Source organism: Gallus gallus, chromosome 1 (assembly GCF_016699485.2).
Source record: "Gallus gallus isolate bGalGal1 chromosome 1, bGalGal1.mat.broiler.GRCg7b, whole genome shotgun sequence".
NCBI lineage: Eukaryota > Metazoa > Chordata > Aves > Galliformes > Phasianidae > Gallus > Gallus gallus.
In genome coordinates this window covers 194,156,487-194,161,494 of record NC_052532.1, presented here as the reverse complement: position 1 = coordinate 194,161,494, position 5,008 = coordinate 194,156,487, and positions in this window count along the sequence as shown.

Sequence of the window (5,008 nt, the reverse complement as noted above, 5' to 3'; positions counted from 1 at the left end):
GTTAATGGGGGGGTCGATGTGGGGATGTTCTATGGGGGTCAATGGGGGGGTCATTGGGGGGGTAAATGGGGGGGTCAATGGGGGGGTCAATGTAGGGGGGGTCAATGGGCGTTAATGGGGGTTAATGGGGGGTTAATGTGGGGGGGTCAATGGGGGTTAATGGGGGTTAATGGGGGGTCAATGGGGGGCAATGGGTGTTAATGGGGGTCAATGGGGGGCCAATGGGGGTCAATAGGGGGTTTATGGGGCTGAATGGGAGTTAATGGGGGGGTCAATGGGGGTCAATGGGGGTTAATGGGGGTTAATGGGGGGTCAATGTGGGGGGGTTAATGGGGGTCAATGGGGGTTAATGGGGGTTAATGGGGGGACAATGGGGGTCAATGGGGGGTTAATGGGGAGGTCAATGGGGGGGTGAATGGGAGTTAATGGGGGGGTCGATGGGGGTCAATGGGGGTTAATGGGGGTCAGTGGGGTTAATGGGGGTTAGTGGGGGTTAATGGGGGTCAATGGGGGGTTAATGGGGGGGTCGATGGGGGGCAATAGGGGGTTAATGGGGGGGGTTAATGGGGGGGTGAATGGGAGTTATTGGGGGGGTCGATGGAGGGGTTAATGGGGGTTAATGGGGGGTCACTGTGCGGGGGTTAATGGGGGGTCAATGGGGGTCAATGCGGGTTAATGGGGCATCAATGGGAGTCAATGGGGGTCAATGGGGGGTAATGGGGGGTCAATGTGGGGGGGGTCAATGTGGGGGGGGGTCAATGGGGGTCAATGGGGGTTAAGGGGGGTTAATAGGGGGTCAATGGGGGGGTCAATGGGGGGAGTTAATGGGGGGTTAATGGGGGGGTTCATGGGGGGTCAATGTGGGGGGGGTTAATGGGGGGGTGAATGGGAGTTAATGGGGGGGTCGATGGGGGTCAATGTGGGGGGGTCACTGTGGGGTCAATGGGGGTCGATGGGGGTTAATGGGGGTTAATCGGGGTTAATGGGGGGGGTCGATGGGGGTCAATGTGGGGTTAATGGGGGGGTCACAATGCTGGGATTAATGGGGGGGTCGATGGGGGGGTTAATGGGGGGGGTCAATGTGGGGGGGGTCGATGGGGGGGTCAGTGGGGGAGTTAATGGAGGTCAATGGGGGTGGATGGGGGGGTTGTCTATAAGGGGGGGTTAATGGGGGGGTCGATGGGGGGGGCAATCAGGCGGTCAATGGGGGGGGTCAATGGGGGTTAATGGGGGGGTCAAAGTGGGGTTAATGGGGTTCAATGGGGGTTAATGGGTGGTCACTGTGGGGGGGTCGATGGGGGGGGTTAATGGGGGGGGTTAATGGGGGTCAATGGGGATCGATGGGGGGGTTGTCTATAAGGGGGGGTTAATGGGGGGGTCGATAGGGGGGGCCAATGGGGGGGGATAATGGGGGGGTCGATGGGGGGGGGCAATGGGGGGGGGTCAATGGGTGGCTCAATGGGGGGGTCAATGGGGGGCTCAATGCGGGGTCAATGGGGGGGTCAATGTGGGGTCGATGGGGGGGTTAATGGGGGTTAATGGGGGGGTCAATGTGGGGTTAATGGGGGGGTCAATCAGGCGGTCAATGGGGGGGGTCAGTGGGGGGTTAATGGGGGTCAATGGGGGTCGATGGGGGGGTTGTCTATAAGGGGGGGTTAATGGGGGGGTCAATGGGGGGGTCAATGGGGGGGGGTCAATGTGGGGTTAATGGGAGGGTTGATGGGGGGTCACAATGGGGGTCAATGGGGGGGTCAATGGGGGGGTCAATGGGAGGGGGTCAATGGGGGGCTCAATGCGGGGTTAATGGGGGGGTCAATGTGGGGTCGATATGGGGGTTAATGGGGGGTCGATGGGAGGGTCAATGGGGGTCGATGGGGGGGTCAATGTGGGGGGGGGTCAATGGGGGTGTTAATGGGGGTCAATGTGGGGTCGATGGGGGAGTCAATGTAGGGGGGGTCAATGGGGGTCAATGGGGGTTAATGGGGGGGTCAATGTGGGGGGGGTCGATGGGGGGGTTAATGGGGGGGGTTAATGGGGGGTCACAATGGGGGGGTCATTGCGGGGGTTAATGGGGGGGGTTAATGAGGGTGTCAATTGCGATCAATGGGGGGTTAATGGGGGGGTCAATGGGGGGGTCGATGTGGGGGGGGTCAATGGGGGTTAATGGGGCGGTCAATGTGGGGGGGGTCGATGAGGGTTTTAATGGGGGGATCAATGGGAGGGTCAATGGGGGGTTAATGGGGGGGTCAGTGGAGGTCGATGGGGGGGGTTAATGGGGGGGTCAATGGGGGGGGTCAATGGGGGGGTCGATGCGGGGGTCAATGGGGGGGTTAATGGGGGGATCGATGGGGGGGTTAATGGGGGGGTCAATGGGGGGATTAATGGGGGCATCAATGGGGGTCGATGGGGGTCGATGGGGGGGTCAATGTGGGGGGGGTCGATGGGGGGGTTAATGGGGGGGTCAATGGGGGTCAATGGGGGTCGATGGGGGGGTCAATGTGGGGGGGTCGATGGGGGGGTTAATGGGGGGTCGATGGGAGGGTCAATGGGGGTCGATGGGGGGGTCAATGTGGGGGGTGGTCAATGGGGGTCAATGGGGGTCGATGGGGGGGTCAATGTGGGAGGGGTCAATGGGGGGGTTAATGGGGGTTAATGGGGGGGTCGATGGGGGGGTCAATGTAGGGGGGGTCGATGAGGAGTTAATGGGGGGGTCAATAGGGGGCTCAATGGGGGTCAATGGGGGTCAATGGGATGGTTAATGGAGGGATCAATGTGAGGGGGTCAATGTGGGGGGGGTCGATGGGGGGCAATGTGGGGGGGTCGATGGGGGGGTTTAATGGGGGTTTAATGGGGGGGTCGATGTGGGGGGGTCAATTGGGGGATCAATGGAGGTTCGATGGGGGGTCTCAAAGGGGGGGATCGATGGGGGGGTTAATGGGGCTCGATGGGGGGGAGTAATGGGGGGGGTCAATGGAGGTTAATGGGGGGGTCAATGAGAGGGGGTCAATGGGGGGGTCAATGTGGGGTTAATGGGGTCTATGGGGGGGTTAATGGGGGGGTCAATGGGGGGGTCAATGGAGGGCTCAATGGGGGGGTCAATGGGGGTTAATGGGGGGGTCGATGGGGGGGTCAATGTGGGGGAGGTCAATGGGGGTCAGTGGGGGTTAATGGGGGGGTCAATGTGGGGGGGTCGATGGGGGGGTTAATGGGGGGTCGATGGGAGGGGTCAATGGGAGGGGGTCAATGTGGGGGGGGGCAATGAGGGGTTAATGAGGGTTAATGGGGGTCGATGGGGGTGTTAATGGGGGGGGTCGATGGGGGTTAATGGGGGTTAATGGGGGGGTCGATGGGGGGGTTAATGGGGGGGGTCAATGTGGGGGGGTTAATGGGGGTCAATGGGGGTTAATGGGGGGGTCGATGGGGAGGGTTAATGGGGGTGGTCAATGGGGGGGTCGATGGCGGTGGTCAAAGGGAGGGGGGGCAATGGGGGGGGTCAATGGGGGGGTCGATGGGGGGGGTCAATGGAGGGGGGGTCAATGGGGGTGTTAATGGGGGTCAATGTGGGGTCGATGGGGGGGTCAATGTAGGGGGGGTCAATGAGAGTCAATGGGGGTTAATGGGGGGGTCAATGTGGGGGGGGTCGATGGGGGGGGTCAATGGGGGGTCACAATGGGGGGGTCATTGGGAGGTTAATGGGGGGGGTTAATGAGGGGGTCAATTGCGATCAATGGGGGGTTAATGGGGGGGTCGATGGGGGGGGTTAATGGGGGTCAATGGGGGGGTCAATGTGGGGGGGGTCGATGAGGGGGGTTAATGGGGGGTCAATTGGGGTCAATGGGGGGTTAATGGGGGTTAATGTGGGGGAATCGATGGGGGGCTCAATGGGGGGGTCAATGGGGGGGTTAATGGTGGTGGTCAAAGGGGGGGTCAATGGGGGTCGATGGGGGGGGTCAATGGGGGGGTCAATGGGGGGCTCAATGGAGGGCTCAATGAGGGGGTCAATGGGGGGGTCAATGGGGGTTAATGGGGGGGTCAATGGGGGGGGTCAGTGGGGGGGGTCAATGGAGGGCTCAATGGGGGGGTCAATGGGGGTTAATGGGGGGGTCGATGGGGGGGGTCAATGTGGGGGGGGTCAATGGGGGTCAATGGGGGTTAATGGGGGGTCAATGTGGGGGTCAATGGGGGGGGTCAATGGGGGGGTCAATGGGGGGGTCAATGGGGGGGTCAATGGGGGGGTTAATGGGGGGTCAACGGGGGTCAATGGGGGTCGTTGGGGGGGTCAATGTGGGGGGGGTCGATGGGGGGGTTAATGGGGGTTAATGGGGGGGTCAATGTGGGGGGGGTCAATGGGGGGGGTCAATGGGGGGGGTCAATGGGGGGGTCAATGGGGGGGGTCAATAGGGGGCTCAATGGGGACCTCAATGGGGGGGTTAATGGGGGCGTCAATGGGGGGGTTAATGGGGGGTCAACGGGGGTCAATGGGGGTCGTTGGGGGGGTCAATGTGGGGGGGGTCGATGGGGGGGTTAAGGGGGGGGTCAATGGGGGTCAATGGGGGTCGATGGGGGGGTCAATGTGGGGGGGGTCGATGGGGGGGTTAATGGGGGGGTCGATGGGAGGGTCAATGGGGATCGATGGGGGGGTCAATGTGGGAGGGGTCAATGTGGGGGTTAATGGGGGTTAATGGGGGGGGTTAATGGGGGGAGTTAATGGGGGGTGTTAATCGGGGGGGTCAATGGGGGTCGATGGGGGGGTCAATGTAGGGGGGGTCAATGGGGGTCAATGGGGGTTAATGGGGGGGTCAATGTGGGGGGGGTCGATGGGGGGGTTAAGGGGGGGGTCAATGGGGGTCAATGGGGGTCGATGGGGGGGTCAATGTGGGGGGGGTCGATGGGGGGGTCAATTTCGATCAATGGGGGGTTAATGGGGGGGTCAATGGGGGTCAATGGGGGTTAATGGGGGGGTCAACGGGGGTCAATGGGGGTCGTTGGGGGGGTCAATGGGGGGGTC